This window comes from Schistocerca cancellata, unplaced genomic scaffold, assembly GCF_023864275.1.
Source record: "Schistocerca cancellata isolate TAMUIC-IGC-003103 unplaced genomic scaffold, iqSchCanc2.1 HiC_scaffold_420, whole genome shotgun sequence".
NCBI lineage: Eukaryota > Metazoa > Arthropoda > Insecta > Orthoptera > Acrididae > Schistocerca > Schistocerca cancellata.
Window position 1 is genome coordinate 20,070 of NW_026046437.1, and position 10,374 is coordinate 30,443.

Sequence of the window (10,374 nt, forward strand, 5' to 3'; positions counted from 1 at the left end):
GTGTCAACAGCATGTTCCGGTACACGCAGATCGCCAAATATCCATTCTTGTATTTCAAACGCGGTCGGCCGTCTTGCCGCCCTGTCGAACACACACTGGATACTGTTCGACCGGCTGGTCATGTCACCGCAAAAATTTCAACAACGGAGAAATTTAGAACAAACGAAACGATCCTCGATCGCTAAACGCGAGAGGAGACCCACGACCCGCGACAGAGCCCAACAGAACGCTCCGCTCGCGGGGTGCTTCTTAGCCAAAAGGCCGAGAAGCGATAAGGAAACGCCGCAGAGAAAGGGCCTAAATGCTTGCAGCGTGTGCGCTCCACATATGGGAGTGACACACGGTGGTACGGGCCGATATGGCAACAGGCGACCGTCGAAAACATCGCAAAAGCAAGTGCCGGAAGGAACGACAATTCACGAGAGCACTCGTCAACAGCCCAGTACTACCCTCCATGTCGAAGAGAAAACTGCGACTCCCATTTGAACGCCGCTAGCTGCCAGGGCAGTGGAGAAGCCGAGAGGCCGCCCCACAGCAGCGCCAGGCCGGCGCGAGGCCGGCGCGAGCTACACCTAGTCGAATGCTTCCATCGTCAACCGCCCACCGCATATGTGTGTGTGTACACACGTATTCTGCGTGCGTGCGGCGGCGACGACGACGACGTTCGCGAGGAGCTAAGGATATAACTCCAAAAAATTTAAATAAAATTATCTGTGGCCGGACCATAAGAGACGCCAACGAGGCATCTGAAGGCACCGTTCTGTGCCCCCATAAATTACCAGCCTAGTGTAATGCGGCTGCAAGAGCGGTCCGGCTAAACGCAAAAAAAAATACTTATTATAATCCTAAATTAATTAAAACAATACGTGCTGTGTAAGCAGGTAACTACTGGGCACATCGAAAACTATGACAAGTTTTTCCACCAGCGGAATATCTGATCACTGCAGAATATTAAACCATTTCAGGCTGTGTTTTAATTAATTTTAGGTGGGCCGATCCCGGCGGTACTGCAATGCCGGGCCAACCCGCGACAGAGGTGGAGCAAGCCCCTAGCACTCCGTCATGAGCCAAAAATGAGTTTAATATTCTGGTCCTGCGATGCAGGACGTATCAGATATTAAGCTGATAAGAACAGATACTACACTTTTTTTTTTTTTACCAAACGGCGCGATTGTCACTGTACCGACAGAGCCATCGAAGTAGCGGAACGGATGTTCGCCCGCTAATGCCAGGCCATACTTTTCGTATTTCTCCTGGTCTACAAATTTCACAAATAACGAAAACAAGACGAAATCCAGTTGGAAGGTGTCAACAGCATGTTCCGGTACACGCAGATCGCCAAATATCCATTCTTGTATTTCAAACGCGGTCGGCCGTCTTGCCGCCCTGTCGAACACACACTGGATACTGTTCGACCGGCTGGTCATGTCACCGCAAAAATTTCAACAACGGAGAAATTTAGAACAAACGAAACGATCCTCGATCGCTAAACGCGAGAGGAGACCCACGACCCGCGACAGAGCCCAACAGAACGCTCCGCTCGCGGGGTGCTTCTTAGCCAAAAGGCCGAGAAGCGATAAGGAAACGCCGCAGAGAAAGGGCCTAAATGCTTGCAGCGTGTGCGCTCCACATATGGGAGTGACACACGGTGGTACGGGCCGATATGGCAACAGGCGACCGTCGAAAACATCGCAAAAGCAAGTGCCGGAAGGAACGACAATTCACGAGAGCACTCGTCAACAGCCCAGTACTACCCTCCATGTCGAAGAGAAAACTGCGACTCCCATTTGAACGCCGCTAGCTGCCAGGGCAGTGGAGAAGCCGAGAGGCCGCCCCACAGCAGCGCCAGGCCGGCGCGAGGCCGGCGCGAGCTACACCTAGTCGAATGCTTCCATCGTCAACCGCCCACCGCATATGTGTGTGTGTACACACGTATTCTGCGTGCGTGCGGCGGCGACGACGACGACGTTCGCGAGGAGCTAAGGATATAACTCCAAAAAATTTAAATAAAATTATCTGTGGCCGGACCATAAGAGACGCCAACGAGGCATCTGAAGGCACCGTTCTGTGCCCCCATAAATTACCAGCCTAGTGTAATGCGGCTGCAAGAGCGGTCCGGCTAAACGCAAAAAAAAATACTTATTATAATCCTAAATTAATTAAAACAATACGTGCTGTGTAAGCAGGTAACTACTGGGCACATCGAAAACTATGACAAGTTTTTCCACCAGCGGAATATCTGATCACTGCAGAATATTAAACCATTTCAGGCTGTGTTTTAATTAATTTTAGGTGGGCCGATCCCGGCGGTACTGCAATGCCGGGCCAACCCGCGACAGAGGTGGAGCAAGCCCCTAGCACTCCGTCATGAGCCAAAAATGAGTTTAATATTCTGGTCCTGCGATGCAGGACGTATCAGATATTAAGCTGATAAGAACAGATACTACACTTTTTTTTTTTTTACCAAACGGCGCGATTGTCACTGTACCGACAGAGCCATCGAAGTAGCGGAACGGATGTTCGCCCGCTAATGCCAGGCCATACTTTTCGTATTTCTCCTGGTCTACAAATTTCACAAATAACGAAAACAAGACGAAATCCAGTTGGAAGGTGTCAACAGCATGTTCCGGTACACGCAGATCGCCAAATATCCATTCTTGTATTTCAAACGCGGTCGGCCGTCTTGCCGCCCTGTCGAACACACACTGGATACTGTTCGACCGGCTGGTCATGTCACCGCAAAAATTTCAACAACGGAGAAATTTAGAACAAACGAAACGATCCTCGATCGCTAAACGCGAGAGGAGACCCACGACCCGCGACAGAGCCCAACAGAACGCTCCGCTCGCGGGGTGCTTCTTAGCCAAAAGGCCGAGAAGCGATAAGGAAACGCCGCAGAGAAAGGGCCTAAATGCTTGCAGCGTGTGCGCTCCACATATGGGAGTGACACACGGTGGTACGGGCCGATATGGCAACAGGCGACCGTCGAAAACATCGCAAAAGCAAGTGCCGGAAGGAACGACAATTCACGAGAGCACTCGTCAACAGCCCAGTACTACCCTCCATGTCGAAGAGAAAACTGCGACTCCCATTTGAACGCCGCTAGCTGCCAGGGCAGTGGAGAAGCCGAGAGGCCGCCCCACAGCAGCGCCAGGCCGGCGCGAGGCCGGCGCGAGCTACACCTAGTCGAATGCTTCCATCGTCAACCGCCCACCGCATATGTGTGTGTGTACACACGTATTCTGCGTGCGTGCGGCGGCGACGACGACGACGTTCGCGAGGAGCTAAGGATATAACTCCAAAAAATTTAAATAAAATTATCTGTGGCCGGACCATAAGAGACGCCAACGAGGCATCTGAAGGCACCGTTCTGTGCCCCCATAAATTACCAGCCTAGTGTAATGCGGCTGCAAGAGCGGTCCGGCTAAACGCAAAAAAAAATACTTATTATAATCCTAAATTAATTAAAACAATACGTGCTGTGTAAGCAGGTAACTACTGGGCACATCGAAAACTATGACAAGTTTTTCCACCAGCGGAATATCTGATCACTGCAGAATATTAAACCATTTCAGGCTGTGTTTTAATTAATTTTAGGTGGGCCGATCCCGGCGGTACTGCAATGCCGGGCCAACCCGCGACAGAGGTGGAGCAAGCCCCTAGCACTCCGTCATGAGCCAAAAATGAGTTTAATATTCTGGTCCTGCGATGCAGGACGTATCAGATATTAAGCTGATAAGAACAGATACTACACTTTTTTTTTTTTTACCAAACGGCGCGATTGTCACTGTACCGACAGAGCCATCGAAGTAGCGGAACGGATGTTCGCCCGCTAATGCCAGGCCATACTTTTCGTATTTCTCCTGGTCTACAAATTTCACAAATAACGAAAACAAGACGAAATCCAGTTGGAAGGTGTCAACAGCATGTTCCGGTACACGCAGATCGCCAAATATCCATTCTTGTATTTCAAACGCGGTCGGCCGTCTTGCCGCCCTGTCGAACACACACTGGATACTGTTCGACCGGCTGGTCATGTCACCGCAAAAATTTCAACAACGGAGAAATTTAGAACAAACGAAACGATCCTCGATCGCTAAACGCGAGAGGAGACCCACGACCCGCGACAGAGCCCAACAGAACGCTCCGCTCGCGGGGTGCTTCTTAGCCAAAAGGCCGAGAAGCGATAAGGAAACGCCGCAGAGAAAGGGCCTAAATGCTTGCAGCGTGTGCGCTCCACATATGGGAGTGACACACGGTGGTACGGGCCGATATGGCAACAGGCGACCGTCGAAAACATCGCAAAAGCAAGTGCCGGAAGGAACGACAATTCACGAGAGCACTCGTCAACAGCCCAGTACTACCCTCCATGTCGAAGAGAAAACTGCGACTCCCATTTGAACGCCGCTAGCTGCCAGGGCAGTGGAGAAGCCGAGAGGCCGCCCCACAGCAGCGCCAGGCCGGCGCGAGGCCGGCGCGAGCTACACCTAGTCGAATGCTTCCATCGTCAACCGCCCACCGCATATGTGTGTGTGTACACACGTATTCTGCGTGCGTGCGGCGGCGACGACGACGACGTTCGCGAGGAGCTAAGGATATAACTCCAAAAAATTTAAATAAAATTATCTGTGGCCGGACCATAAGAGACGCCAACGAGGCATCTGAAGGCACCGTTCTGTGCCCCCATAAATTACCAGCCTAGTGTAATGCGGCTGCAAGAGCGGTCCGGCTAAACGCAAAAAAAAATACTTATTATAATCCTAAATTAATTAAAACAATACGTGCTGTGTAAGCAGGTAACTACTGGGCACATCGAAAACTATGACAAGTTTTTCCACCAGCGGAATATCTGATCACTGCAGAATATTAAACCATTTCAGGCTGTGTTTTAATTAATTTTAGGTGGGCCGATCCCGGCGGTACTGCAATGCCGGGCCAACCCGCGACAGAGGTGGAGCAAGCCCCTAGCACTCCGTCATGAGCCAAAAATGAGTTTAATATTCTGGTCCTGCGATGCAGGACGTATCAGATATTAAGCTGATAAGAACAGATACTACACTTTTTTTTTTTTTACCAAACGGCGCGATTGTCACTGTACCGACAGAGCCATCGAAGTAGCGGAACGGATGTTCGCCCGCTAATGCCAGGCCATACTTTTCGTATTTCTCCTGGTCTACAAATTTCACAAATAACGAAAACAAGACGAAATCCAGTTGGAAGGTGTCAACAGCATGTTCCGGTACACGCAGATCGCCAAATATCCATTCTTGTATTTCAAACGCGGTCGGCCGTCTTGCCGCCCTGTCGAACACACACTGGATACTGTTCGACCGGCTGGTCATGTCACCGCAAAAATTTCAACAACGGAGAAATTTAGAACAAACGAAACGATCCTCGATCGCTAAACGCGAGAGGAGACCCACGACCCGCGACAGAGCCCAACAGAACGCTCCGCTCGCGGGGTGCTTCTTAGCCAAAAGGCCGAGAAGCGATAAGGAAACGCCGCAGAGAAAGGGCCTAAATGCTTGCAGCGTGTGCGCTCCACATATGGGAGTGACACACGGTGGTACGGGCCGATATGGCAACAGGCGACCGTCGAAAACATCGCAAAAGCAAGTGCCGGAAGGAACGACAATTCACGAGAGCACTCGTCAACAGCCCAGTACTACCCTCCATGTCGAAGAGAAAACTGCGACTCCCATTTGAACGCCGCTAGCTGCCAGGGCAGTGGAGAAGCCGAGAGGCCGCCCCACAGCAGCGCCAGGCCGGCGCGAGGCCGGCGCGAGCTACACCTAGTCGAATGCTTCCATCGTCAACCGCCCACCGCATATGTGTGTGTGTACACACGTATTCTGCGTGCGTGCGGCGGCGACGACGACGACGTTCGCGAGGAGCTAAGGATATAACTCCAAAAAATTTAAATAAAATTATCTGTGGCCGGACCATAAGAGACGCCAACGAGGCATCTGAAGGCACCGTTCTGTGCCCCCATAAATTACCAGCCTAGTGTAATGCGGCTGCAAGAGCGGTCCGGCTAAACGCAAAAAAAAATACTTATTATAATCCTAAATTAATTAAAACAATACGTGCTGTGTAAGCAGGTAACTACTGGGCACATCGAAAACTATGACAAGTTTTTCCACCAGCGGAATATCTGATCACTGCAGAATATTAAACCATTTCAGGCTGTGTTTTAATTAATTTTAGGTGGGCCGATCCCGGCGGTACTGCAATGCCGGGCCAACCCGCGACAGAGGTGGAGCAAGCCCCTAGCACTCCGTCATGAGCCAAAAATGAGTTTAATATTCTGGTCCTGCGATGCAGGACGTATCAGATATTAAGCTGATAAGAACAGATACTACACTTTTTTTTTTTTTACCAAACGGCGCGATTGTCACTGTACCGACAGAGCCATCGAAGTAGCGGAACGGATGTTCGCCCGCTAATGCCAGGCCATACTTTTCGTATTTCTCCTGGTCTACAAATTTCACAAATAACGAAAACAAGACGAAATCCAGTTGGAAGGTGTCAACAGCATGTTCCGGTACACGCAGATCGCCAAATATCCATTCTTGTATTTCAAACGCGGTCGGCCGTCTTGCCGCCCTGTCGAACACACACTGGATACTGTTCGACCGGCTGGTCATGTCACCGCAAAAATTTCAACAACGGAGAAATTTAGAACAAACGAAACGATCCTCGATCGCTAAACGCGAGAGGAGACCCACGACCCGCGACAGAGCCCAACAGAACGCTCCGCTCGCGGGGTGCTTCTTAGCCAAAAGGCCGAGAAGCGATAAGGAAACGCCGCAGAGAAAGGGCCTAAATGCTTGCAGCGTGTGCGCTCCACATATGGGAGTGACACACGGTGGTACGGGCCGATATGGCAACAGGCGACCGTCGAAAACATCGCAAAAGCAAGTGCCGGAAGGAACGACAATTCACGAGAGCACTCGTCAACAGCCCAGTACTACCCTCCATGTCGAAGAGAAAACTGCGACTCCCATTTGAACGCCGCTAGCTGCCAGGGCAGTGGAGAAGCCGAGAGGCCGCCCCACAGCAGCGCCAGGCCGGCGCGAGGCCGGCGCGAGCTACACCTAGTCGAATGCTTCCATCGTCAACCGCCCACCGCATATGTGTGTGTGTACACACGTATTCTGCGTGCGTGCGGCGGCGACGACGACGACGTTCGCGAGGAGCTAAGGATATAACTCCAAAAAATTTAAATAAAATTATCTGTGGCCGGACCATAAGAGACGCCAACGAGGCATCTGAAGGCACCGTTCTGTGCCCCCATAAATTACCAGCCTAGTGTAATGCGGCTGCAAGAGCGGTCCGGCTAAACGCAAAAAAAAATACTTATTATAATCCTAAATTAATTAAAACAATACGTGCTGTGTAAGCAGGTAACTACTGGGCACATCGAAAACTATGACAAGTTTTTCCACCAGCGGAATATCTGATCACTGCAGAATATTAAACCATTTCAGGCTGTGTTTTAATTAATTTTAGGTGGGCCGATCCCGGCGGTACTGCAATGCCGGGCCAACCCGCGACAGAGGTGGAGCAAGCCCCTAGCACTCCGTCATGAGCCAAAAATGAGTTTAATATTCTGGTCCTGCGATGCAGGACGTATCAGATATTAAGCTGATAAGAACAGATACTACACTTTTTTTTTTTTTACCAAACGGCGCGATTGTCACTGTACCGACAGAGCCATCGAAGTAGCGGAACGGATGTTCGCCCGCTAATGCCAGGCCATACTTTTCGTATTTCTCCTGGTCTACAAATTTCACAAATAACGAAAACAAGACGAAATCCAGTTGGAAGGTGTCAACAGCATGTTCCGGTACACGCAGATCGCCAAATATCCATTCTTGTATTTCAAACGCGGTCGGCCGTCTTGCCGCCCTGTCGAACACACACTGGATACTGTTCGACCGGCTGGTCATGTCACCGCAAAAATTTCAACAACGGAGAAATTTAGAACAAACGAAACGATCCTCGATCGCTAAACGCGAGAGGAGACCCACGACCCGCGACAGAGCCCAACAGAACGCTCCGCTCGCGGGGTGCTTCTTAGCCAAAAGGCCGAGAAGCGATAAGGAAACGCCGCAGAGAAAGGGCCTAAATGCTTGCAGCGTGTGCGCTCCACATATGGGAGTGACACACGGTGGTACGGGCCGATATGGCAACAGGCGACCGTCGAAAACATCGCAAAAGCAAGTGCCGGAAGGAACGACAATTCACGAGAGCACTCGTCAACAGCCCAGTACTACCCTCCATGTCGAAGAGAAAACTGCGACTCCCATTTGAACGCCGCTAGCTGCCAGGGCAGTGGAGAAGCCGAGAGGCCGCCCCACAGCAGCGCCAGGCCGGCGCGAGGCCGGCGCGAGCTACACCTAGTCGAATGCTTCCATCGTCAACCGCCCACCGCATATGTGTGTGTGTACACACGTATTCTGCGTGCGTGCGGCGGCGACGACGACGACGTTCGCGAGGAGCTAAGGATATAACTCCAAAAAATTTAAATAAAATTATCTGTGGCCGGACCATAAGAGACGCCAACGAGGCATCTGAAGGCACCGTTCTGTGCCCCCATAAATTACCAGCCTAGTGTAATGCGGCTGCAAGAGCGGTCCGGCTAAACGCAAAAAAAAATACTTATTATAATCCTAAATTAATTAAAACAATACGTGCTGTGTAAGCAGGTAACTACTGGGCACATCGAAAACTATGACAAGTTTTTCCACCAGCGGAATATCTGATCACTGCAGAATATTAAACCATTTCAGGCTGTGTTTTAATTAATTTTAGGTGGGCCGATCCCGGCGGTACTGCAATGCCGGGCCAACCCGCGACAGAGGTGGAGCAAGCCCCTAGCACTCCGTCATGAGCCAAAAATGAGTTTAATATTCTGGTCCTGCGATGCAGGACGTATCAGATATTAAGCTGATAAGAACAGATACTACACTTTTTTTTTTTTTACCAAACGGCGCGATTGTCACTGTACCGACAGAGCCATCGAAGTAGCGGAACGGATGTTCGCCCGCTAATGCCAGGCCATACTTTTCGTATTTCTCCTGGTCTACAAATTTCACAAATAACGAAAACAAGACGAAATCCAGTTGGAAGGTGTCAACAGCATGTTCCGGTACACGCAGATCGCCAAATATCCATTCTTGTATTTCAAACGCGGTCGGCCGTCTTGCCGCCCTGTCGAACACACACTGGATACTGTTCGACCGGCTGGTCATGTCACCGCAAAAATTTCAACAACGGAGAAATTTAGAACAAACGAAACGATCCTCGATCGCTAAACGCGAGAGGAGACCCACGACCCGCGACAGAGCCCAACAGAACGCTCCGCTCGCGGGGTGCTTCTTAGCCAAAAGGCCGAGAAGCGATAAGGAAACGCCGCAGAGAAAGGGCCTAAATGCTTGCAGCGTGTGCGCTCCACATATGGGAGTGACACACGGTGGTACGGGCCGATATGGCAACAGGCGACCGTCGAAAACATCGCAAAAGCAAGTGCCGGAAGGAACGACAATTCACGAGAGCACTCGTCAACAGCCCAGTACTACCCTCCATGTCGAAGAGAAAACTGCGACTCCCATTTGAACGCCGCTAGCTGCCAGGGCAGTGGAGAAGCCGAGAGGCCGCCCCACAGCAGCGCCAGGCCGGCGCGAGGCCGGCGCGAGCTACACCTAGTCGAATGCTTCCATCGTCAACCGCCCACCGCATATGTGTGTGTGTACACACGTATTCTGCGTGCGTGCGGCGGCGACGACGACGACGTTCGCGAGGAGCTAAGGATATAACTCCAAAAAATTTAAATAAAATTATCTGTGGCCGGACCATAAGAGACGCCAACGAGGCATCTGAAGGCACCGTTCTGTGCCCCCATAAATTACCAGCCTAGTGTAATGCGGCTGCAAGAGCGGTCCGGCTAAACGCAAAAAAAAATACTTATTATAATCCTAAATTAATTAAAACAATACGTGCTGTGTAAGCAGGTAACTACTGGGCACATCGAAAACTATGACAAGTTTTTCCACCAGCGGAATATCTGATCACTGCAGAATATTAAACCATTTCAGGCTGTGTTTTAATTAATTTTAGGTGGGCCGATCCCGGCGGTACTGCAATGCCGGGCCAACCCGCGACAGAGGTGGAGCAAGCCCCTAGCACTCCGTCATGAGCCAAAAATGAGTTTAATATTCTGGTCCTGCGATGCAGGACGTATCAGATATTAAGCTGATAAGAACAGATACTACACTTTTTTTTTTTTTACCAAACGGCGCGATTGTCACTGTACCGACAGAGCCATCGAAGTAGCGGAACGGATGTTCGCCCGCTAATGCCAGGCCATAC

At 50.8% G+C, this 10,374-nt stretch overlaps 8 non-coding genes across 8 annotated transcripts; all 8 read right to left on the reverse strand.

The window, feature by feature from the left end:
• Positions 1-982: 982 nt before the first annotated feature.
• Positions 983-1,172, reverse strand: LOC126123302 (U2 spliceosomal RNA). The gene has a single exon (XR_007526393.1). It is a non-coding gene; the product is annotated as a U2 spliceosomal RNA (small nuclear RNA).
• A 1,115-nt stretch (positions 1,173-2,287) lies between these two features.
• Positions 2,288-2,477, reverse strand: LOC126123303 (U2 spliceosomal RNA). Its single transcript, XR_007526394.1, has one exon. It is a non-coding gene; the product is annotated as a U2 spliceosomal RNA (small nuclear RNA).
• Positions 2,478-3,592: 1,115 nt separating this feature from the next.
• On the reverse strand, positions 3,593-3,782 carry LOC126123279 (U2 spliceosomal RNA). The gene has a single exon (XR_007526372.1). It is a non-coding gene; the product is annotated as a U2 spliceosomal RNA (small nuclear RNA).
• Positions 3,783-4,897: 1,115 nt separating this feature from the next.
• LOC126123280 (U2 spliceosomal RNA) lies at positions 4,898-5,087 on the reverse strand. The gene has a single exon (XR_007526373.1). It is a non-coding gene; the product is annotated as a U2 spliceosomal RNA (small nuclear RNA).
• A 1,115-nt stretch (positions 5,088-6,202) lies between these two features.
• Positions 6,203-6,392, reverse strand: LOC126123281 (U2 spliceosomal RNA). The gene has a single exon (XR_007526374.1). It is a non-coding gene; the product is annotated as a U2 spliceosomal RNA (small nuclear RNA).
• A 1,115-nt stretch (positions 6,393-7,507) lies between these two features.
• On the reverse strand, positions 7,508-7,697 carry LOC126123282 (U2 spliceosomal RNA). Its single transcript, XR_007526375.1, has one exon. It is a non-coding gene; the product is annotated as a U2 spliceosomal RNA (small nuclear RNA).
• A 1,115-nt stretch (positions 7,698-8,812) lies between these two features.
• On the reverse strand, positions 8,813-9,002 carry LOC126123283 (U2 spliceosomal RNA). The gene has a single exon (XR_007526376.1). It is a non-coding gene; the product is annotated as a U2 spliceosomal RNA (small nuclear RNA).
• A 1,115-nt stretch (positions 9,003-10,117) lies between these two features.
• On the reverse strand, positions 10,118-10,307 carry LOC126123284 (U2 spliceosomal RNA). The gene has a single exon (XR_007526377.1). It is a non-coding gene; the product is annotated as a U2 spliceosomal RNA (small nuclear RNA).
• Between the last annotated feature and the right edge of the window lie 67 nt (positions 10,308-10,374).